Below are 25,573 nucleotides of genomic sequence, written 5' to 3' on the forward strand. Positions count from 1 at the left end.
GGTTTTTTGCTTTTAATTACAGATTCAGTGCTTTAAAAATTATATTTCAGGTTAGTTGAATTTTCTAGTTACTTTAATTGTTTTTATTTTTTAGGTTTTTTAAAAGTCAAAAGGATAAGTCTTTTATGTCTCCCAGTCAGTTAAGGAAAACAAATGCCATTCCTACTTGATGTTCTTTAAGCTTCAGTGATTTTGTTATTTTAACATCTCTTAAACGTAAAGAACTTTTCAAGATGTCAATTCTCCCACCAATAAACTTAATTAAAATGTACATTTAAATGAAAGAAATAATTAATTCACACCATTCCATTTGCTTATTACTTGACAGTCAGGGTATATTAAAAGCTCAGACCTGTGAAAAGAAAACATGCAGAAAGAGGCACAAATAAAACAATCGGCATCAAAATATCATTTTCTGTCACCATTTTCCTATGTTCCTATAATAAAACTGTCAACTGCGTGAAGTTATTTTCTGCTTTTTATGAGCGTGGATTATCCTCACTTTCCAGTGAATTAATTTCACTGACACTGTAAATTTTTGTTTGTGCTCGTTTTTCTTTTTAATTTTAGAAGTCATGATAGTTATGGCTATTGCTATATTTAAACATCCCCACACCCCTGAACGGCCGCCTGGACTATCAGTAACTTTTTCCAGTTAATTCTGTATAACAAGTCAGTGTTTCCTTTGTTTGAAAGGTGACTTCTAGAGCCACTCACTTCGAAAAATGAATAATACCCATTTTGGGGTTTATTATTATTATTTTTCTTTACCAAAGAAATCTAAGCCATTTGGGAATTTGAATGGAATGTGTTTTGTTTCCAGGCAAATAAATAATGTTTGTGGAAAGTCTAATAATTAGCAAACTGCTCTTTCCTTGTGCAGGGGGCTGTATTGATTGGGGCGCGAACTCCCTCTGGTAAAGCCAAAGGCTGCTGGCCTTTTGCTGGCCGGCTGACTAATTCCTACATATCTACTATCACCAAAAGAAAGGCGCAGAGAAACAAAGTTGGTTTTGCCAGCAATTCTGGTGCCCCTTCGCTCTGTCCGGAGGTGCCTCATTGATGCAGGTGGGCATGGCGCTGCCTGCCAGGCTCCTGGCTCCCTCCTAGGCACTCACAGGGCACATGCCGGTTTTCTCCCCGGCTCCCCGAAGGAAATCAACAGCTTCCAAGAAGCTGGAGCCATGCCCCGTGTCTCTGCCGAAGCCTCACTAGCAGCCTTCGCAGCCTTGCAGATGGGGGAAGCAATCCCCATCAGCTGAAAAAAAGTGGGACAAAGAATTGCTTTTGGCCAGAGCATCATGGAGAAGCAGCAGAAACACTTTGGTGTTTGGTAAGTTGCTTGTTTGGGACGGAGAGTGAGGTTTGCACAGCCCACCTGGGAAAGTAATGATGGGTGATGAGAAATCTCAGCTTCTGTCTCCCCCTTCACCCCCAAAGGCAATCAGATAACCCCTCCCCGGACGGTCAGCTTTCCAGCAAAGGGCAGGTCAGATTACTGAAAAGCCTGGGCTCGGTAATGGTCAAAACATCTACCTAAAGCCTCCTTTATGAAGCTGTTCTTAGGAAGCTGTGAGAAGTGGCTAAGCTGAAGAGCCTTTGTGGTACAAGCTGTCTTTGGCAGTGTGAACACAATTGATCTGTTCTTGATTGCGTGACTGGCTAGGAAATTTTGATTGCAAAGACGCAGTGTGACTGCTGAGTGAAAAAATGAGCAAAGTACAAATGCTATTTTGGGCATAATAGCTAGTCATTCTGGACACTAAGGAAATACCCACATACACACAGTTCACAAGGTGCTACATATATGGAGATGCTATGAGGCACTCATACTGTCTCATAGTTTCCATTAAAAAGTTCTACCTTCAAGGATTTCATCATTCAGCATAAGCATTTAATCTAGGGCAAAACCAGACACCCTCAAAAACTGGGAAGAGAGTTGTAAAAAACCTGCTACCCAAACCCAGTAATTTGATGCAAAGGCAGTATTTTATTAGTAAAAGTTCTAACAAAAAATGGTTAATAGTAGACTAACAAGATTGCTTTGTGCATCTGTACTTTCATAGACCATCAATATATTGTACTGTTTTGATATTTCACGTCCAACATGGGATTTTGAAAGCATTTACAAATGTTAATTATTTCAGAGTTGCTGTCAGGTAAAGCATAAATTATTCCCATTTGACACATGAGGAAACCAAAGGCCAAAGAAGTTCAGCTTGATAAAGAAACAAATGGCATGAGGTAAGTCCCAGTGTCCCTAGTTCTCTAACTTCTTTCTTCCAAACATCACCTCTTCCTTCAGGTACAGATATGTTTCTCCTTGCCTTTGCAGCAGAAAAAAAAAACAAAACCCAAAATAATTTGATTTTGTTGTGATTTAGAAATGTGCTGCAATAAATATGTGCAATATCACCTTTGAGACTGTGCTACTCAAGGTTTTTGTCTCTGCACTGGATGATTGACCATAACAAAGATAGATGTATTATCATCCTACAACATTTGAGCTTTAATCTTGACAGTGGACAGAGTAATGTATTAGAGGTGCCAAAGTTGCGCAGGTTACAAAGCGTAAGGTGGTACTCACCCTGGGGGGAGCTTTCCCACACCTAAGTGGAAACACCCTTCCACTTAGCACTGGTTGTTACTACTGAACGTCTTAGGAAACATCACTTCACTAAAAATTAAACAAAACCAACACAACCTTCCCACACTGGGTGATTCCTTTTAAGTCATTAGGACACATTTCTCTCACCTTTTCATGCTTTTTTTCCCCACAATGTAGAAAGGGATCTTGTGCTCCCTGATCTCTGCATATAAATAGAAGGTCATTGGGCTTTAGGAGCTGGAGCTTCAGAAAAAATGCACAAGTACTGGAGGTGGGCAAATACCAAACATTACAGTTTCACTTTTGATGGGCTCGCAACCCCAGATGCTGCTATAAACAACTTCATTTCTGTCAAGCTCGTGACCCCACTTGTAACTTCTGTGACCCCACTTCTGGTCATGACTTTTAGTTTGGGAGCTGCTGCTGGAGATACTGAATTGTTTGTTTCGAATACTGCACTCAGAGCTGCTAACTCCCCTCCCAACAAATGAAAACATTCAGGAGTACAACTCCAAGAAAGTTGTGAGTTGGAAAATTATTAGATATGGTCATTTAGAGCCTTTTCTTTGAGCCTACCTTTCTGTTTTAACACTTTCTCCCCTTCTGCAGGATGCATGCATGACAGTTACAGCCCTACCACCCTCCACAAATTTATAGCGAGCAAAGTAATGGTGACCTCCTCTGGAAAAGCTCTTGCAAAAAAGAAACGCGGCACAGAAATCACATGCAATCTGATACTGCTGAGAACTCACAGCTTCTCCTTAATGTAGAAATTCCTGGTGACTAATGCCAGTCCAGCCCAGCCCACACCTTCCCCTTCCTCCAGCTGAACCTGCAGTGTCTCCCTTTGCCAGGAGGCTGTGTCTGGGCCCCTGCTCCCAGAAACTGCTGGGAAGGGAGCGTGGGGCTGGAAGGGTGGCTGCCCTGGCTCCCAGCTCCTCAATTTGGGACAGGTTTAGTTCCCACATCTTTCCAAACAGCCAAATGTGTGTTATACCTGTAGAGACCTTTTGTCCCCAGTTTTCTAGGGCATTACTGGGATTAAAACTGGGCCAGTACCATTTTGTGGAAGCAAAGAAAAAGGGAGCTAGAGAGAGAACTGTTTTTTGCAGAAGGAAGGAGATCTGTCTCTGTAAAAGCAGGGGTTGGAATGTTCCTTGGTTTCTCTCTTTCCCTGAGCAGCCGTGGTGCAGCAGGGCAGCAGGAGCTAGCGAGCAGCCTGGGAAGCTTCCCCATGGGCAGGCTGCCGCCAATTAGGGCCAGAATCACCTTGGCTCGCCAGCTGCCAACACCACAGCTTGTCTGAGTGGCATGTGGCCTTCAGTGCTTCTTTATGATGCGTAAAGAAACCCTGAAATGATATTTTTCTTTTAGCATTAGAAATTCCCGTGTTGCCTGGATTGGAAATCTCCCTGGCAACCGGGGAGCCAGGGGAAACAATGACATTACAAGAGCCAAGAGAGTGAAAGCCAAGCAACTGAGTGCCATTAGCAGAGTTGCCAGTTCTAATGGTTTTCCTTATAGGCTGGAGGATTTCTGACCCTCTTAAAGTTTTGGAGGGATAAGCTGGGTCTGTTGGAGGAGATCCCCTGACTGGTTGTTCCCTTTCTCCCACCTGCCTCCTGAGGAAAGACTCACCCAGAGGTGCTCTGGCTGCATCCCTTTGAAGGACCAGGTGCCTGGGGGTTTGCTTTCTAGCTGCCGTATTGTGCTCACCATTTCACAGGAGAGGGGATGCAATAATAGGAGGCATACGATAAGAAGAGCTAAAGAAATTGTGGTAACTAAGATAGCTGCTCAACTAATGAACGCTGCTGGACTAAACTGTGTTTGGAGGAAGCAGAGGTGGATAATTAATTTTGGAAGCTGCAGGGATGAAGGCATTTTGCACATGAAAATTAACCCCTATTTATAGAAGACTGGAGTGCGTAATTATGTTTTTGTGTAGGGGCTGGTGTAGTTCCTGGGGACGTAGCATGAATAATTGTCGTCCACTGTAACAGCGCCTGAGTTTCCAGCTACTCTGTCAGCCCTATGGGTAAAGTCAGGATTTGGAACCGTGGCTGTAGGATACAGAAAGTGAGGCAGATTGAGGTTATCCTTCCCTAAGGCTGTGGGACTGTGCACAGCAGCACTGCCCTGGGATTTGGGGTCAGTAGGCGTGGGAGAAAAGCAGCGAGCAGTTTCTCTGTGGTAAAGCAGAGTTTGCTAATTATCTCTTATAACAGTGCTGTGAAGAACTCCGTTTAAGCAAGTAAACACAGTTCTGATGTTATTCCAGTGTCTGAATTTCGAGTTGTAGATACCAGGCCTGATCACCACCTGGCCCTTACATTATGGTGAGTTCTTCTGACTTGCTTCATCTGTCATGTTATAGCTGTTTCTTTGTTTTGCTGATTGAAGAAATATTTATGGAATGGCAACAAATTAAATATGGAAGAAAAGTCTATGATAATGGTAACTCAGAACATGCAAATGGAGTTCTAAGTCAGTTCTGAAAAACCTCCCCTTGCTTTTCCCTAGCTATTTCACAGTTGCTCTGTATGTTAACATGTTCCACTCAGGGGTCAGCAGTAGTTAACCATAATGAGGTAATTACAAGGTACATTGAGTACAGATGTATGTTAAGGGACATACATTAAGGATGTAAACTAATGGTGCTGCGGTGACAACAAGTTCAAGACTTGTAGTAATGTTCTGTACATTTAATGCCTTTCATATAACTTTTTAAAGTAGGCTTTGTCAGCTTTCTTCTTCTTGACTACTGTATGTATTACCATATGTATATTTATTTGTGTATGTGGTATGACCCAGAGGTCAGGGATATTGATCTAATAACGCAAAACAGGTAATAGGTGTGTTTGTATTTTTTGGTTCAAGCATTCTTCGTAGATTTAAAATGACCCCATTGCTGTTAAAATGAGAAGATATGTTTTTGTTATCTTCTTGTGTATGTGTGATTTTGAAAAAATAGCTGCAGAACAGGCAAAGATGAAGCAATAGGAAAGTTGGTCGAGTGCATTTGCTGCAGAGAAGAGGAATAACATATGAAAGGAATTGAGAATGATGGTGAAATGTATGTTTACATCATGAGCACAGCTCTTGTAGGTGGCTGAGCTACCTTAAGTGAGGTAGCGTGAGTTCTCCTGGCAGGAGGCACACAGCAGGAAGCAGCTCAGCATGGGCTGTAAAACTTGCTTCAGGCTGGCCACGGTGCTACCTTGGGTGGTTAATCTGTGCTGAGCAATGTGCTGCTGTGATATTACTACTAGCAACACCTGAGCTGGTAATTTAATACCAGTCCCAGAGCTACAGTGATGTACACCTTGCACCTCTGCAGCACAAAGGCGCTGAGGGCAAAATCTAAATCTTCTCTTGAAGAGAATGAGAAACCTCACTGAGGGAGAATGATGTAGATTTTTTGAGCACTGAGGTGAATTAGTTGCACTTTGGGTCTTGGGATGGTTCAGCATCAGTCAGAAATCTCAGTCCATAAGGATGTTGTATAGATAATTTTATTAATATGCACCTATGATGAAAAAGTAAGCGAAAAATCTCAAGAGGATGTTCTATATTCAGCATGAGGTTTGAATAGCATATAGTTGTCAATACAGGAAGTCATAGACTTAAGAAGCATAGAAAAACTATTGAAGAGCTTAACAAAAAATATCCTATGCATTTAAAGAAGGTGCAGTAGAAAAAACAGCCTGTTAGTGTTTAATTAGAAGGCCACCACCTAGATGAACGACACACTTTGACTAAGCTGGCACCCTTAGATGTTTTCCAAACTGCATGCTTGACTTTTCAACTTGATTACTTTAAATCATGGTATTTCTATCTTCAGTAATATATCTATATAATACACATTGTATGTTATACCTTACTTACAGCTAAATCACCATAAGGAGAATGAATCTTCATGTAAACCAACATAACGAATTTTGTGCGTGACTTGGTTACCTGTTGTGCTGCGCACACAGGCGTACGAGTGCACGCATGTACAGCGGAGGTATAACTATGCTTATATAAATGCCCGCATTTAAAGCAGGGCTGTTATTTACATTGCTAATGTAATTATCAGCATGAAACTACTGGTTTTAGTAATAGTTGGAGACGTTATGTAATTAAACCTGTTGAAACAGTCAACAAAAAAACAAAGCCTAAAAGCGAGCAGAGAGTTTCCCACCATGTGAAGAGAGTATTTTTACAACCAGAAGGTAGAGAAATATAGTTTCTTTTCAAACTGCGGCTTTTCCCTCAAGCCAGCACCAAGTGCTTGGGAAGTAGCAGCAGGGAGAGCTGAGGAAGCCCCGTTTCCTGCAGGATCGGTACGCGGCGGCCCCGAGTCTCGGTTGCCTGGTAAAACAGCTGGAAGCAGCAACTGAAGGGTTTTGCAGGAGTGGAGCGTCCATAAGCAATCGCCGCCCGCCGGCGGCACCACCGGGGCTGGTTATGCATTACTGCCTTTCCCCGCCGCCCCCCACCCCGCCTCCTCTCAGGGAACCCCTCAGGCGCCGCCGCGTTGCGGGTGCCGGCCCCTCGCCCAGCGCCGGGCGAGGGGGAGCGGGGCTGCGGGGAGCCGGGGCTGCAGCGCCCCGCACGGCCGGGGCGGGGGGGCGCCGGACCCGGGGCAGCCTCCGGGACCGGGCTCGGTGTCCGTGTGTCTGTGCGTGGGGCTGAGTCAGCCCTTCCTGTGTCAGTCAGCGGCGGCACCGCGGGTGCGGCCCGGGGGGGGCGCGGCGGCCCGCCCCCGCGGAACAAGCCGCGGGGCGGCCGGGGCCTTAGTCATCCTCGACGGGGGCGCGGGGGCTGGGTCGGAAGCGGGTGGGCTCGTGTGTGACACGGCCGCCGCCCGGCCCCGCCGCCGCCCGCATCATCCCGTCCCTCAGCCGGGCGGGACCCCCCGGGCCCGGCCCGGCCCAGCGGGAGAGGGCGAGATGGGGCGGGGGGCCCCTCCCTGGGTCTGCGGCGGCGGGAGGCGATCGATCTCGCTTAGGAGCTGGTGGGCAGCGATCGCTTCCTGCAGTCATTTGTGACCGTGGCTATTGACGGTCCCCGTCCCCTTCGCTCGCCGCCCCGACGCCGCGCAGTCTGGGGAGGAGGAGCCCGGCCGGGCGGGGAGGGGGAGGAAATCCCCCTCCGCAGCCGCCTTCTTTGGGGGTCCCCGCGCCCGGCCGCCCTTTCCCTTCCACCCACCCCCCTTTTTTTTTTTCCCTTTTTATGAATGGACTGGATGCCCGGTGACACGTGAGCCGCTTTTTCTTGTTCTCGGAAAAAGCCAGCCGCTTTCAAAGCCATGGGTTCAAACCGAGTTTCAGCACCAGCTCTGCCCGCTCAATGCGGGCCGGGGAGGGAAGAGGTGCCCCCCGTTCCCGCCCCGGTTCCCGCCGGTGCCCGTCGCCCCTCCGCCCCGGAGCAGGTCCCGCTTTCGCCCCGGGGCGGGCGGTGAGCGCTCCCCTGAGGCCGGCCGGGGTGGGCGAGGCGGCGGGTCTCGGTGGAACGGGAGGCTCCTGTCCCGGCGGGTGGCGGGCGGAGGTGGGAAACGGGGGCCGGGAGGCCAGCTGGAGGAGCTTCGGGGACGGGGGCTCCCTCACGGCGCCCCGGGGAGGGGGATCCCCGCGGGCTGAGGTCTCGGACCTCCGGCCCTGGGCTGGAAGGAGCCGGCTCCGCTCGCCTGGGTAAGGCATTTACGATCTCTGTTTTGTCCTTTTAGCTCCCCCGGCGCCCCCGCCCTCCTTCCCCTCCCGGTTTATAGACTGTCCCAGCGGTGGTGACACACACACGCACACAAAGATGTTTACCAGACACAAAGGTAAAGGTTTTGCCCCGCTCCCGAGGGCGGCTCTGGCCGCGGCGCTGTTCCCGGCGCCGCTGCCCGGGGCCGGGCGGGCTCGGCCGCGGAGCCCCGAGCGGAGCCGCAGCCAGGGAAGGCGGCGCTTGCGTTGCATCTGCACCAAACTTTGCCACTTACACGTGGTTTTTTTCATTTATCCGCGCTTTAAATGCGCCCCCAAATACTCTGCACCGATTTTTTTTTTCTTTTTTTTCTTTTTTTTTTTGTTTGTTTTGATTCCCGTTAAAGATCGAGACCATGCTAGTCGCCCCTTAGTCCCTTCGTTCTTAAACAGCATGATTCATTTCTGTAACCTTCCCCCACCCACCCCCCCGGCTTTTCTAGGCGAAGCGGAGGGCTTGGGGCGGGGGCTGCATGTTTTCTGAATGGTGGCAAGGAGGAGCGTAGGGAAAGTGGTGATCTCTTGCTGCTGTCGAGCTGGCTGCCCCGATCGTGGGAAAGTGGCTGCACGTAAAGCAGCAGATTCTTTGTCCCTGTTGTTCTTCTGTAATCGATCTCACTTCAAGTCGAGGGGTGGAAAACTTCAAAGGCAGATCAGGCTGTTGGAGGTCGGGGCAAGAGCACAATCAGCTCGTAATGCACCCACTTTGCCTCCTCCCCCTCTTACTCCTCCTCCTTCAGGAGCGGGGGGTTGGATGGGGGGGGGTGGTGAGGGGAAGAGCCCTCCGATCTCTGAAGTACATCCAATCAATAAATAAAATGCAGAGTTTGTGGAAAGACTGAGAGGGAGGGAAAAGAGTTGGGGGCGTTAATGCACCCAAGTCAAACACACAGGCTCCTGGCTGCTGGCTGCACTTTTTCTGTCTCTCCTGCCTTGCCTAAATAGCTGAATTCTAGTTATACATGGAAGAGTGGTTCGCCGTTTTTTTTCTTTCCCCTCCCTAGGTCAATTTTAGGGCTGTACACTTTACAGTGTAAGTTACTATAGCAGAAGAAAATAGCTTCTTGGCACCAGCTGAGGGTTGTCCTTCGTAGCGTGTAGTACAAAGCAATCTACTATGGCATGCAGTTTTAGCAGTGGAGGGAGGGGGGAGCACGAATGATGCCAAGACAATACATAACCACGCTGTGGACATCTGCCATTCGGAGCCAGCTGCGGTCGGGACTTCGGTCCTATCTGCCAGCGTTTTCATAACTACATCTAGGAAGGGATATCTGAAGTCATGGAAACGTGCTCTTGCACTGACATACGTTGCATTAGAACACCGTTTTGACAGAGTAGAAAAACGTGTAACTATTTTTGTTAACAGTCGTTCATGACATTTTCTAAGTAAAATATTTTGGATAAGAGATCAGAAAAATGCACTCAGTGAGCTCTAGATCCGCCCCCCGCCCCCCCAACCTGCCTATCACAATATCTTGAACTTTTTCTTACTGTGAGAAAGTTGAATTTAACCTTATGTGATCAACGGTTTTGTTACTTTATACTGCTTCCTGGTATGCCACGATTAAACGTTTAAATATACTTTGATTGTACCATGCTATTTTTTTCTCTCTCAGCTAAATGGGCAAAATTGGAAAATGCTGAATTTGGTGAGTAACTGCTTAGTAGAGTTCAGGTTCCTCCACACACCCCAGTTTGTGCCCATCTAGCAGTGGAAAAATGCATAAAGAAGCTGCTGCCCAGGGCTATCTCTGAGCCTATTTTGGGATTCACTTGCCATAAAAAAAACCCTGGTAGCACATAGCGGGCATGCAGCTGGAGCAAGCTATTTTGAATGCTGGGTTGTGCCAGCAGCTATAATTTAGGGTAGTACTGTGGCTGCTGTAACTTGTGACAGGAACTTGATTAGCCTCAGACAGAAGAGAGGTGAGAAGATAACTGCAAGTCATTTTGGCGTCTCTAGTACCTTAGGTGTCAGCTGTGTTATGCTAAGGGCAGGGGTTTAGTCATTCTCAGAGTTTCTGAGATAAGTAATAGCATTTTTATAAAAAGTAATACTATTTTAGCATTCTCCACATACATAATAACTCTTCAAATACCTTTCCACTTGTACACTCAGCAATGGTCAGCTTCAAGTGCTGCAAGCAGTAAAGGAGTTGCATATTATGTGTGGCTACATAGTACAGGTGGAGCTTATGGCAACACCCTCTGCTTGTCCTGGGACATTATAAAGCCCATTTCGATACAGCTGATTGCAGCCTTCCAGTTATTCACCCCTTACATTGTAATTTTCTGTCTGGTTTCTTTCCCAAAGTGAATTTTTCAGGAGCTGTTTCAGGAAAAAAAAAAAAAAAGAAAAGAAAAGAAAAAATATTCAGCTTTGACTACAAAGAAAAATCGAAAATGCTAAATGCACTTGCCTATTGTTTTACATTGTAACCATATTCTCAACAGGGTTGGTTTTTCAGTGTTGTGGGGTAGAGAGTTAAAAGTAGGAAGGAACCTCAGTCAATTAGGAACAAGCTTTTTAGTGAAATACTTGAACTTGGTGTGATCACTGGGGCTGGATTTTTATCAAATGAATGGGTTATTTTTAAAAAAATTCCTTACATCCAATTAACCCAGCCCATGCTGGCTAAGAGAACTATTGCTGCATTGTACATTTGCACATGGAATAGGAATCATATTATAGGAATAGGGCTACCATACATCTGATTTTTTTCCCCTTGGATGACAGCTCTCCTTCCCCTCACCCGCCCTCTGAGTCCCATCTGGGTAACCTTTTCATAATTGCACTCTGTGTTTTAAAATCTCTGCCAGAGTGGGAACTGGGGCTTTTTGTTTTGTTTTGTCTCCCTCTCTTTTTTCTTCTTTCTGCTTTGTTTTGCTACTGGGAGAACCAGACAAGGGGTGGGCTTGGTCCTGTGTGGTATCTAATGACAGTGGTAACAGAGCACAGGGGGAGAGGCAAGCAATGCAATGGCAGCAACGTGGAGGCACTAAGTGGAACAGCTTGGAGCAGTTCCAAGCTGCAGAAGGTGGTTTGGAGGATCATGCTTAGGACACAGGATGCCCCAGGCTGGGCTGATAAGGAGAATAGCACTAGTGTTTGAAGGGGCTTTGGGCACAGGGGAAGTACGGGGTAGTGTTCCACTAGGCTGGGAAGTGTTTGGGGAAATGTACAAGAGGTTGGGGTTTGAGGATCTCAGGAACATTTAGGATTGTCTCCTTGGGCACTGCTAACAAGGACTTCAGCTTGTGGTAAGGAACATATTCAGGCCTGCTGCACATCATCTCGCACCATAAAAAAGGACAAGCAGTAGTGGTGGGCATGCCATATGGATCTTCTACAAACCCCTCACAGAAACAGATCACAATGCCTAGCACCACTGGGACACTACTAAACTTTTTAGACATGGTCAGTAAGATTTGGGGGGCTGTAAAAGGGAAATAACCTCCGTCTCTAGCTCTCTTCCCCCCTCTCCCTCCTTCCATTCCTCCTTCGTTAGAGTCTTGTTTACCAGTTAATCTTGCTGGAAGAGGAGGATTTATCCCTGGGAGGATTCATCCTACGGTAAAGGCTGCAGCACAAGGTATGCTGAAGGTGCTAGGAATTAATCTTTGCACCCCTCCTACCTCCATCCATATGGGCAGTGTCCCTCCTCTAACATTTTACAGACAGTAAAGAGAAACACCTTAGCCAAAATAGGGAAGAGAAATGACATCTCCTCTGCTCCATCATTAAGGTGGAAAAGGTACATGAGTAATATCAAGAAGGCTTGAGAGAAAGGAGAGGAAGAGGCACAATAGGCCTCACTGGCACAGGGTGGTGCATAGCATTGCACAAGTTGAGTATCATGGATATCGTAAGATTCCAATAAGATCATCCAGCTTTTTAGGCTAAGAATTTTAAAGTTTTACCAACATTTTAATATTTGGATACATTCTGAACTGTAATGCTAGTGACACCTGCCCTCTGTCTATTTGTCAAGACACACTTAAATTGGAGGCTGAAGTTCCATTACATTAGGTTTTTTTTCACTATTTTGTTGTTGCTCTTGAGTTTGCACAGACCTAATTTCTTGTCTCAATGCATCCTTACCACACTACTCTTGGAGAGGAAGTAGTATTCCCAGATGAGAAACCAAGGCGAGGAGAGGCTCCAAGTAAATCTTGATGAATGTGCACATTTTGAGGTGAAACCTCAGAGTCCCCCAGCTGTAAAAGCACTTCCTACTCCCTCTCCTGTCTACACTGAATGCAGACTTACAGTGGGACCTGAGCTTTCCATTACCATGGTGTGATACAGTATGATCTCTTCTGCCACACGACAGAGGAGAAGCTACAGTGCAGAGCATCTTTTCCTGAGTACCGTGCATGCAGCCTTGCACCAAAGCTACCCCATGCATGTGTCTTGTGGATCTTCTCAAGACAGTAGTGTCTTTCTTTCCAGACATGTCCCTGTTAGAGATAATTAGGGTTAAAAGGCACTTCTGACCTCAGACTGTGACAGTGCTTGCAGGCAGAGCTGGTTAGTTCTCAGGGAATAAGCGAAACATATTTAGCATAGATGGCCAAAGAAGCTCAATGGTCACCTTGAAAGTGACCCTAATAGGCTAGTCTTGACATTCAAAAGTCTCTGGCATAGCTGGGAAGTGAACCCAGACCTTCCCAGGGCGCCTTCAGTTTGCTAAACATGAGCTCTGCTTCACACTTACCAATACCACCCATTCTGTTTCCCTCCTTTTTTTTTTTTAATTTCTCCCTTTAACACTTCTCTACTCCTTTTACTCTTCATATTCCATTTTGTCTCACTTTTCAACTGCAACTTAAAATGCTCTATTTAAAAATGTAGGGGCCAGATCCTTGGAGCCAGCCAAACCACACATGGTGCAGGCCCAGGGTATAAGGAGGGGAAAGTGGCTCTAAGCCATTTTTCATCTCCCTGGATTCTAGGTTGACTTGATGCCAAAGTGGCCCCTGGCATAACTGAGAGCAGGAATGCTCTAAATTACACTAGTTAGAACAGTTCCCAAGGGCCTATCCTATGCCACTTGCTCCTTTCCGCCTTGGCCACCTATGAAGGCCTCCTACACTGCCTTATTTTGTGCAGTGATTTCCTACATCAGGGAATGCCCAGCTGCCCTATTAAGGTACAAAGGTGATGGAGAATCATTCCCTAAGCATTTCCAGTGTAAATAAAGCAATTCTGTTGAAGAAAATTACAGAAGTAACGTAACATTAGAATTTGTCATCTTAATGACTTTGCATGAACATCACATTTTTCCTTCCTACCTTCCATACGTGTTTGACAGGGAAAAGGCTTGTTTTTAATTAGGCTGTAAAGTCTTTAAGGTCGGGGCTGTGTAGGTTGAGTAAAGAATGGTCTGGAGAACAATACAGAAAATGTTTTATACCATTAGAAAAATTGACAACTTTCTTTGATGAGAATATTGCATGTGGTTCTTGTCATGCCATTTCTGAAAGGAGTCTGCCATTATGGAGATGTGATAGAAGGGCTGGAGCATGGGAGGCCTGAAGTGAGACTGAAAGGATTGGAAGTGATCCACTCAGAAGACAAATAAGAGAGGTTATAATAAAAAAATAACTAAATATAATCTTAGATTTGAGTGTGAGCCATCTTTTACAAGAGGTGTTTCTAGTGAAAGATGGCAAACTGAAAACCAGCCCAAGAAAATATTTACTCATACAAGGAGGTATGGACTGTGGCACTTGAGACTTCACCAACATCTTGCACTGAAGAATATAGCAAAATATTCCAAGCAAGGTAAACATGATAACAAGAACATCCTCTATTACAGTTAATGGTTTAAAAGATGCGTAGTTTGTGTAGGGGATAAAACCTGATGCTTCATAGTTCATTATGGCTCATAGTTTAAGACAACTTTTCAGGGATTAGAATGCAATTTCATGAGGGCAGACTATCCCACAGCTACCTGGAAAGGATTTCTAGCAGCTAACTCTGAGGTATCTGGTTCCGTTGTTCAACATACCTTCCTGGACTAAGCAGGTCTCAGCTATGACTCTGTATTGCTGTGTATATGCAGAGAGAGTGGGAGAGGGAAACTTAGCTTTGTATTTGGGGACATCCAAATCCTTCTCAGGGACCACTGAGTACTTTTGTGTTACAGACAACTATAACTTTGATCACAACAAATGTAGTCAGAAGTCAGCAGTGGGACACAGTGGAATGTCAGTTGAAAAAAAAAGAAGAGGGTCTAAGAGCTGAATAGTCTACCTTCAAAATGTGTGGAAGAGTTGGGTTTTTGAAGCGTCCAGAGGCCTGACGTAACCTTTGAATTTTAATTACCATCCAACAATATCTTACTTTCTGCTTGAAAGTGTTCATACCCACATCTTCAACTTTTATGATGGTAGGATTCCAAAAGGATTGCAGTTTGGTCTCAATTTGGCATTGTTAACAGAAAGCTTTGTTATGTGCTATTGTCCAAAGCAACTAGAATTTGAGCTGGATTAACGAACCAAAGTTTGAATAGGTTTTGGAAAGACTAATGTATATTCCTGAGGTGCCTTAACTATAGCCAGTAAGTCTCTGTCCTGCTGCTTGTGTTGTTACATGTATCTTCCACCTGTATTTTGAGCACTAGGTATCAAACCTGTGGCTCTGGTATATATCCTGCCAATGTTTCGCTCTCTGGTGTATGAGGAAGTCATACAACCTCCTCACATGGAAAGCTCATTCAAAGAGTTGAGGAGAAAGGTTACTGAAATTTTGCTCTGTGTTTTCCTGGAACTATTTGTTTTGGAGAGGGGGATTTATGGGTCAAAATGTGAATTTCAAATTCCCTTTGCTTTCTGACCCTGTCTACAGATTTTAAGATTTACAGGGTAGGAAACTCCTCTTGGATGTCAGAGCTGTTTGTAGGAATGACTTGTTGTTCTTCTGCCTTCCTGTACATTACTGCTTTAGTTTAAACAGTGTTTGCTGGAAGTCCTAGTTTCAGATAGAGTAATACTACATGTGAAAGAACATCTGTGCAGTGAAATTGCCATGGCCCACATCTCCTTTTGAGCAAGGAGAGGAAGATTTGTCTGATGAAGGGATCCTCTCCTGCACTTCTTTGCTCAGAACAAATGACTCAAATCAACTGAGAAATAAAAGATGTCTTTTCCTGTCAAATACAAAAGATATTGTTCCTTGAGTTTCTTGAGCTTCCAGGATTGTTGTGTGTCAGAGAGCGTGGAATGGCCACTGTATGATCAGACTCTTAAAGGGGTGTAACTGTCATCAGATATTTTTTTAAGAAATAAGAGGCAGATCGCATCCATAGGACAAATTTTTCCTTGGTTTCAATCTCCAGGAGTGGTTTTGTGAGCTGAGGCTATGTTGCATTGCATTTTGCTTCACACTGTCAGCTCTAAGAAACTGGAAAAATACCTTCTTGCATGGTGGATCGTTTGCTTAGCTATTAAGCTACAGGCAGCACCAGATAACTAGCGTGCAGGCTGCTCACAGGTCAGTCAGTGTTCAGTTCTAATTCAATTCAGTGAGATTTTATTGGCCTGACAAGCTGCCCTAGCACATGCACATGCTGAAAGTTTAGCAAAATCACACCTACTAAAATTGCCCTCTTTTATAGGGCAATTTGTGCAGCACTGGTAGTACTCAGGTGGCATGTTACAGTGTCAACAGAGGCTTTCTGAACTCATTGCTGCCACTGACCAATAAAAGCATTAAGAAAGACTTGAATAGCTTCTATTTTTTCACAAGTGGCTTAATTAATCATGTGATGGCACTTTCAAGTACTGAAGTCATTCTGTCATGCTTTAGGGGGAAATCTTAAGAAAGTTAGTAATGCTATATGACACCTGTGCTGAGCTATCTGGGTACAGTATGTCAAATTTGTGGTAAGACTTTGTGTTCCCCTACCCAAGGAAATCACAGCCCCCTAAAGACATTTTAGCCTTACAATATATCTGACAAATAAATACTACCCAAATTTTATAGAGGCAGAAACTAAGTCTGTGTGATTTGAGCAAGGTCTCATCAGCTGTCTGTAACAGGACCCAGAAAGAACCCAGATCTATTTTTAACTACAGGTTCAGAAAAATGGTATCAGATGAGGTCTAACCAAATTGGTCTAACTTTCTTGAGAAAGACTGATTTAGATGGAAATATGTCCAGGGATCTGAACTAGAAGTCACTGATGTCAGGCTGATAAAATGTCTGAGCTGGAAGCCTCTGTGGATGTCTAGTTCAGCTGTGGATATGCAGACAACAAGGACTATGAGGAAGAGCAGAACCTACAACCAGTACATCACCAAGGTTTATTGCATGTCTCAGGGGGAGATGGAACAAGTGTTGAACAGTGTTGAATAGTGTTGAAAGCATAGTCTTTAACTTACCAATTCAAATTCATAAAATGGAATAAGATACTTAACATTCTAAAATGGAAATGCGTCTTATAGATTGGAGTGAAATTAATTCAGAAGGAAACTCCAATATTTTGATGTGTGTTTTCACCCAGAGAAGGGATGAGATGTTAAAACCTTTACTGAATAAAATTTTTCCTGAAAGCTGTTATTCACAGTATCAGAATACTTCACTGCACTTTGTCAATCAACTCCAGACACACTCACATGATTTATAAGTGTAACAGAAATGAGGGACATAACTAGGTTTTTGGTGAGTATAGATGCCAGCATTTGAAGGTTGCTGGATTTGTTTTTCAATGTCAGTTCGGAGTGTTGGTACTTGCATCACTTCTGCATCACCGAGCCTGGGTCTGGGGGCAGATCTTTCATCTGAGAACCTCTTATTTACATGTGAGTGTTGCATAATTTTGTCTGTTAGGTATGTGAATTAGGCTATGGGTTTCATTAACTGATGAGCTGAGATCCCTTAATGATGCCTGAGAAGCCCTGAAGAGGCTATGACGCTGGCCACAAAGGGATCTTCCCATGCCAGATGAGTGCCAAGGTGGCCATCAGTGACTGTATCAGCTTGTGCCGGGACTCAATGCTACAAGCCACATGTGTTCCCTGGAGGATCTGAGCTCAAATAAACACACCTGTCTGGTCTTGAAAACTCAAACCTTTACAGTACAGTAGCACAATCTATGATTCTAGCACAGAGGAATAGCTGATATGGTCTAGCTGAGTGCATATTGTGGCATGTGAGAAAGATAGCGCGAAATACTAGGAAGGATAGGGCACATTGGTAATAGTTAATAGCAACTGCTAATTTTGCCTTCCCACGTGTCAGTTTTAACAGCATTTTAATCTGTTCTGTGTCCCAGTGATTGTTTTCCTACTGGTGGCTCCATCATTGTGGTGTGGGCATAGCCACCCAGACAGATGAGTAGGTGTTTACCACAACTGTCAGGGTGAAATAGCCGAGGGAAAAAATGGTAGGCAAAAATCTTTTAGAATGATAATAAAAATGAAATAAGTTGACATTGCTTAGTTCTAAGTATCCATGCTTTTCACAGCTCTAGTAGCTGAGATTTTTGGATTGTGGTCTAGAGGAAGGAATAAATTTATTCTTTTGACTCTTACAACTGTGAGCAGCCTGACCAGACTGACTGATGACAGTGGGAACACTCACAGAAGAAGAGAGAGTCAGGATCAGAACCACGCAGAGGTGTCACCATTTGCAAGGACTTTGCCCAAACTTCACATTGAAGTATTGCAGATAAGAACTTGGATGCACTGACAGCTGTATGTGAAAGTTTGAACACTATCTGCCTGCAGTTCTTGACTCAGGCCAGTGCGGTTTGTCCTTTGCCTTTATATGCATCAAATTCACCCACAACATTTTTTAGATATGAAAGTATTACATGTGTTTAGTAGCCAATTTGCAAATATTAAACTTCTCAATTGTTATTATACAAATGGTTTTAGAAGAGGCTAATCATCATTATGGACTGGTTTTATAAAACATAAAGCAGCTAGTTTTCAGCTACAAAACAACTCCCACACCACTACTGGCTTCCAACTTTTAAAATGGCCAAACCAATGTTCTTGAAAATATGCTGAGATGAATTTGTACTTACTTGGAAGCCTGATGTAGAATCATATGCAGTGTGACAGGCAGTTAAACCTCTGCGGGATGGGAGAAAATTCTGTGTTTTAATGGAATTGCTCACAAGTATCTTATACCACTGCTCTATTCAGTTTTAGTACAGCTTTGCATTGCTTCCTCTTCCATCATCCTTCTGAATCCTAGTGCAGGGACTGCTTCCAGACATTTACCCTCACACCCACTTAGTCTCAAGTGAAATTACCCTTGTGATTGCTCCACATATTTTCCTTGTTTTATATGTATCTTTCTAATCCTGCACTCACTTTGTCTCCCTTGCACCATCCTCAGAAAATCACCATCCCCCATTTTCTCAGTGCAGTTACTAGCCTTGATACCCCTTGCTAGTCTGTGGGAACCACAGTTCCTCCCAGAGAGATGTTGCTTCAGACACACAAGCAGTCTGTTTTCTATCCCCATTCAGATTCTGTCCACATGCATCCACCCTAATCTTTTGCTTATCTAATGAAGGTCCTTTGGGCAAAGTCTGAAATGAGGGTAAGAACTCTGTGACTGGAAAGGTGCCAGCATGCCTTCCATGCTATAGTCATTTATTACAGATTTTAGAAAGAAATTTTCCAGCATATGATCATAGAGAGGGGCAGTGCCTATTTATTAGAAGTCCCATACTCTGGTCTACCAGTTACAGGTGTCGCCGGGTAATACCACTACAGCATGCACCTGTTATTCCCATTTTTCATGCTATGCCTTTTCACTAGTAATTCCAGTCCCCTTCTCAAGCCCTTGTGAAACTGTACTCAAGCGAAAGCCACAAACGGCGCAGTATAACATTGCTCCACAGCCTGTGTCCAGCTGAATGCTCACAATGGTTTACTTTTCTTCTTGCCACAGCAACTGTCCTTTTAGAAAGTTTCTTGTTCTTGCTTACTGCTAAACAAATGGAGGGCATGCTTTCAGAAGAAATGAGCAGAAAGTAAGAGTCAGCATACTCATGTGGCTCCCAGTTGCTCTGATAGCTTAAAGAGAATGGCCATGTGAAACTGGAAGGGCAGAGCTGGAAGCTGGAAGATGAATAAAGGTTGAAGAAGGAATGGTATTAGGAAGAGCTGTTGGTTGTAGTCTTTCCCCTGAATACATGTGTAGACACTGATAAGAGTGTCATTCTTGCCGATACTCTATGGTGGTTGTTTCCCCCAAACTTCACAAACTGATCAACATCAGGTTTTCATATAGTACACAACTAAAAGAGCTATTGCTGAGCATTGAATAACCTGGGACAGCAGAACCTGTTTCCACTTAGTGGGACTGTCATCCTGTCTTTTCCTTCAGAGACCCAAAAAGTGAAATAGAGTTCTGAATTCAGTAACTCGGGTCTTACGGACTCAATTAAAAAAAAAATATTTTTTCCCTGGGTTTAAAGGGTAGTAAGAGCGCTCCATAAGAACAGTTTCTGAAAGCAGAGTCACAGAGAAATTCAGATGGTAGTTGGCAGCTACTGGCCTAATGACAGAGTGCATTTGTAATGATGCTAATTCATTATCCATGTAAATATAGCTTAGCAATTTTTAAGTAAACATAAAGAAATCTGGAAAGAAAAGACTAACGTAATACATTCTGTAAGAAGAAAGGACTAGCCATAGTAATTTTCTTCTTTCTAATCCTTGGCTATGAGCTGCAGGCTGTTGCTGTGCCCCAGCACATCTGTACATATTTAGACACTTTGGTATAATCCATCAGAAAAATCTTGCAAACATGCTTGTTGTCTGAGGTTCTACCCTACCACTGGAATATCTTAACTAGTTAAAGTGAAGCCACTAATTTAGACTGCTTATAAAGAAGTTTATTGTTGGTGGCTTTTGTAGAACCCATTAAGTGTATAGATTTCAGAGGCATGATTTTATTCCCCTTTTCTTTAATTATATGAATCTCTCAGGTGGAAGAGAGCTTCTTAAATTTATACTGGTTTATTGTCTTTAAAAAGTTTGTCTATCTGGTCCAATCAGTCTCTTGCCACTGTGGAAAAGTGCAAATCTTTCCATTTATGTCAATTACTAGATTATGAAGAAGAATATCAAAGAGGTTAAGAGTCAGTAAATCTACAACACATAGAAATAGGTTACTGTCTGGCTGCTGTAATTTTTACAACATAAGTAGAAACTGAAATGATTATAGAATCATAGTATCACAGAATCATTAAGGTTGGAAAAGACCTCTAGCATCATCAAGTCCAACCGTCAACCCAACGCTACCATGTCTCCTAGACTATGCCCTGAAGTGCCACATCTACACATCTTTTAAATACCTCCAGGGACGGTGACTCCACCACCTCTCTGGGCAGCCTGTTCCAACGCCTGACCACTCTTTCAGTAAAGAAATTTTTCCTAATATCCAACCTAAACCTCCCCTGATGCAGCTTGAAGCCGTTTTCTCTTGTTCTAGCGCTAGTGACCTGGGAGAAGAGACCAACATTGGGTCTATAATGTTAGTAAAATCACTAATTTTAGAAGTCTGCAAGTTGGGGCATCCACCCGAAACAGCTAAAACCCCAATGGAGCAAAGAAGCAGCAAAATTATTGAATAATTTAAATGTGAATGGCTGGTTCCTTCAGCATGACAAGAAACATTTACAGCGCTTCTGTAAATCTTTCCAAGTGCTTCACATTTTGCTAAATATTTATAAGATCTTCATGGGTCTTCATGAAGGTTTTTTAGGAACTGCTCCTGACTCAATTTCTGTCTTAACAACCTGCCCTTCATGGTGCTTATCCTCCTCAAATGCTGTGAGGCCAGGGATTGATTACCCTTAGGTTCTTGCAAGACAGGGCCCTGTGAGACAATTTCTTTTATTAGTTAAAGTGGTGCTTTAGAAGTTGCTGAATTGCCTCCCATTTTACTTTCTATTGATGGCCAGTTACTGCATAGGACCACTCTTAGCTTGGTAGGAGCACATTCAGAGTCTTGACAGAAATTGTCTGGTTGCCACGAACTGTATATTTAGTTCTTAATTATTTGGGGTTTTTGGCAAGTGAAAAGGAAGCAGGGGTTAGTCATATTTTGTCATGTTGCTTTGCTCAAATTATAGGAGAGAGACTGTAACTGGCAAATTGTTTGCAATGATACTAGTTATTCTTGTAATCTTGTTATCTGAGCAGGGTTCTTAGTAAATACACCAAATAGCTGCATGGTAGTTCAGAACATTAGAAAGACCCACATCATATCTACCTCTTCTCCTATATTCATGTTTTTATCTTTAGCTCCTTTCCATTCCAAGTGGACTTTAACACAGACTTTTCTAGTATGTATGTAAAAATGAGTTTGATAATTTAATGCGGAGAAAATGAAAAAGGAATGAAGTCTTTGAGAATTGCTTGGGTTTGTTCTTTTCTGTACTGTTAGTACCATCTGTCCAGCTTTGCTGAACTGTATTAAATAGCATTTAAGAGCTGGAATAAAAAAAATTTATCCATCTTTGAATAAGCTGTAATTCCCAAGTATTTGAAACCCTTATTACTCCAGGAAAAAGGAGAGTGCTGTAAAGGAATTTCTGGAGCTATTGGTGGTCTTGAATTATTTTCCATGAGAGAGAGACTTATGAAAGGTACAAGACTAACAAATAATCAAATGGAACTAAGCTGTTTATCTTTAGAACATGGACAACATAGGCGGCAGCTGTGGACATTACTTCACCACTAAGCTGCCAATATGTTCACACCTTTCTCTGCAGGAAACGTGATCGTTCACTCTCCACTGTGCTGCCTGTATCCTTGCTTTGCTTGCAGGGACACCAGCGATGATCTAAGTGAGCTTGTCCATCAGAGGGAAATAGAAAATCAGCCATTTACCTTAAGCTTTTAACAAGTGTATCTAAAATATGAATGAAAACAATCTCTTTTGAATATGTAGCAGTAGTATACAGAAGAGAACATTAAATGTCATTCAAAGATTCAAATCTTTGAATTATCTTGTACTTCAATGCCTGTAACAAACCAAACAAAAATGCCTGCATCAACAAATAGTTTTTAATATCTTATAGATATGCTGCCAAAACTAAGACAAAATACAATTTCTGCTTTAAAAAGAAAAATAAATCCTATGAATCACACTTACTCTGATGGCATGGTTGCTATAAAAATACATTGATAAATCCCAGGAATAGCCATTCCAGCTCAGATCAAAGATCTGTCTGGCTTGGTAGCCTGCCCCCAGCAGCAGCCAAAGCAGATACACAGGGAAGGATATAAGGGGGAAGACATGTCTCCTGGCCTCCAATAACTTGCAGTTCATGGATTTCCTGTGTCAAGGGTTATGTCTTTATGTTTAAAAGTCCTCAATGGATTCCTTTCCCTATTAATTTGTCTAATAAACTTTTACCATCCACAGTATCCTAGGGCGTGTAATTCCACAGTGTGACTACAGCATGTGGAGGGCCACCTCACTTTGTTTACAATCTGTAGACAAATGGACTGTTCTTATTTTCCATCTCTTTGTTCCTCCTGTTCATTTCTTACACTGTACTGTACACAAGGCAGAAGTCAATCATGCCAACACTTTCTTGGGCCAGTTTTTTTAAAACTCTGTCATTGCCTTGCAAAAGTCCTCCTCAGTTAGTCACTCTCATGTTATGAAAGTTACTCTGGCTTAATTTCTCTTTCTCTTGAAGCAGGTTTTCCAAAATATGGTTTGTTTAGGGAAATTGTTATCTTGCCCCCATTTTAGAAAATTATCCCTGTTGATAGAAATTGTTGTGCTCACTCCAAGGCCCCAACACTGTTTATTCTTTCTGTTCTGTTCACCCTGGTACAGGCAGTGCCCTGAAAACTGTTGAACTTTCCTGAGATAGACTTGTTCTTCCATGTCTCTCATCCACACAGGAATTACTTAGTACCTGCCAGCAAAAGTCTGAAGTTTAGATCCGATGCCAATGCTTTAAATTTGCATATCAGAGTGAAAAATGCCGCTAGCCTTACTCAGTTTTAGTAATTGTTTCAAAAACACAAACTTACATGGGTGCTATTGAGACAGAAAAACCCATCAGCAGTATTTAGAGCCTTCCCTGTTGCTCTCTGTTTATTATGTTACCACTTGGTACTTATATTAAACAAAGTTCTGGGATCATCTCACATATTTTGGTATGCCTGTACTGGAGCCCTCTACAACTGAGTCACCCCAGGTTCCTTTTTAGAAGAGAAGGAAATACTTTTAGAGCACAATTTGGTAACATTATTCATGCTGTTTACTTTAGAACCAGATTATTTATACCTTCTTTCTTTCTTTCCATTGACTAATAAAGCAGTCTCAACAATTAAATAATTTAGGCTTCCACCTTGTAGGTATCTACAGTTGGTTAGGTGAGTTGTGATATAACAAGAGGAGTTTTTAAATATTCGTTGTTGTGGTTGATGCAGAAACCTACAGCATCAGGAGGAAAATGTTGGTTCCCATGTTCCACACTCACTGGTCTTTAGAAAAATATATGCAGAGAATCTTGAGAGGTTCAACTCATGGAGGAACAGGCTGTCACTGGGAACAAATAGAAAATGTATAAGCTCAAGATCTACTGAAGACAAACCTTAATGAAATCAAGCCCTTCTTCATTGGACACCATGGACTTAATGTACACTGATTTGAATTTATCCTCTGACTCAGGTGCAATCATGAAGTAGAAATAATACTTCTCTCCTTGGCATCCCCAGGGGACTCTGTGGGCTAGTCCATGGGCTACTGTTCTTCTGCTGGGCTTCTTTCTTTTCTTCAAAGCCAGTGGAGCTCTAAACCCATAGCAAGTTTAAGGAGAGACTGCACAGAGAGTACTTGACTGTTATGACACTTAATTTTCTTCTGTCTTGGAGGCCTTACAGTCTCTTATTAAAAAGGTTCCAGGAGTGTGGTATCCATGAGGTTCCAACCTCATTTTCAAAGGAGGTGCCAAAGAATTGGGGCTTCATCATTTTAATTTCCTGTCCCTGTTTTTCTCTTTTGTTTACAATTGGTATTTCTAGCAAAAATGTTTGCATGTGTCATGCATTCAGTAGTGCCTGCCTAAGTGGGCAAGTAAACACTAATAATAGCACTCGGACAAGTAAACTGCCATGTTCATAGAGTTCTGCAGATGCTCTTGCAGCTGAAGAACATGTCACTTGCTCAGAACCCCATGGAATTCAATCTTTGGCTGCATCCAGACAACGGGGATTGAGTTGTCAAGTCTTACCATATTGGAATTTCTTGCCAGCATTTTACTTTCTTGCAGCGATAACTGATTTTATTGTGTGCTTCAGGTATTGTTCTGTGGAACAAGGAAGTTGGGAATCATGGAGACATCTTACAGGATTCAAAAATTCAGGCTGGAGAGCTAGACAGTGTGGAGAGCAATGTGAGATGGAGGTCTGAGAAACAAAGCCATAATGAATGTGATAAAAAAGCCTGTATTTATGGAAACGATCATTACGTTTATGTTCATAAGGGTACTGCTATCGAGACTCACTAGTACAAAATTTTGTATGTTGTACTAGAAAGTATGTGTGTCCAAGTTTTCTTTGCCCTCCTCTGTGCCTTCTGGTAGAGGACAGCATCTGGACCAGTGTTTTTAAAGGGAAGTCACCCTTTCATGTTTCTGTATCTGTTAGCATATTCCTCAGGCGTTTGACTCTTTCAAACCTTCTAATCATGTAGTAAAACATTTTAAAGGAATGTATCTAGCCAGATAGGCGACTGACTCTCAAAAGCAATTGTTCTTTTCCAGCAATGGCTTCTAGTTCAAAAATCTCAGCCATCTGCTTTCCATCTTATGTATACTGATGTTATTTTTTATTTAGTCAGCATTTTATAGGGCCATTATAATAAGGGGAAGTCTGGGTGATTAAAACTGTATCATGGCTTCATGATCATTAGTGGTAAAACACATCTGTTGACACAAATTTATCTCTTTTTTCTTTTTTCACTACTTCAGCTGCTTCAGAGATTCTGATGTTTTTCTTCTGCGACATCAGTTTAGTAGTCTACTGTATTCTCAGGGTTGACGTTAATGTTAAAAAGGGCTGGCTGCAAGTGTGTCAAGTACAAGAAAAATGGACAGGGCCATCTGAAACCACAGACTGCTGCCTTCCCTGTTACTGCTGCTTGGCCCTTTCTCTGGAATACAGAAATTTTCAACTACTCCGTCTTCCAAAATATTTTAGTTACACCACAGGAGCAACTGTAATATGC

At 43.2% G+C, this 25,573-nt stretch overlaps 1 protein-coding gene across 1 annotated transcript in view; it reads left to right on the forward strand.

Annotated features, from left to right (window-relative positions):
- The first annotated feature begins 988 nt into the window (after window positions 1-988).
- The window catches only part of HMGA2 (high mobility group AT-hook 2), a 170,800-nt gene continuing 146,215 nt past the window's right edge, over window positions 989-25,573 (forward strand). Inside the window, exons 1-2 of the mRNA XM_064448855.1 lie at window positions 989-1,333; window positions 2,148-2,244. The gene's annotated coding sequence lies outside the window, so the exon portion shown is untranslated. The remainder of the gene's footprint in view (window positions 1,334-2,147; window positions 2,245-25,573) is intronic.

This window comes from Phalacrocorax carbo, chromosome 1, assembly GCF_963921805.1.
Source record: "Phalacrocorax carbo chromosome 1, bPhaCar2.1, whole genome shotgun sequence".
NCBI classification, from domain to species: domain Eukaryota; kingdom Metazoa; phylum Chordata; class Aves; order Suliformes; family Phalacrocoracidae; genus Phalacrocorax; species Phalacrocorax carbo.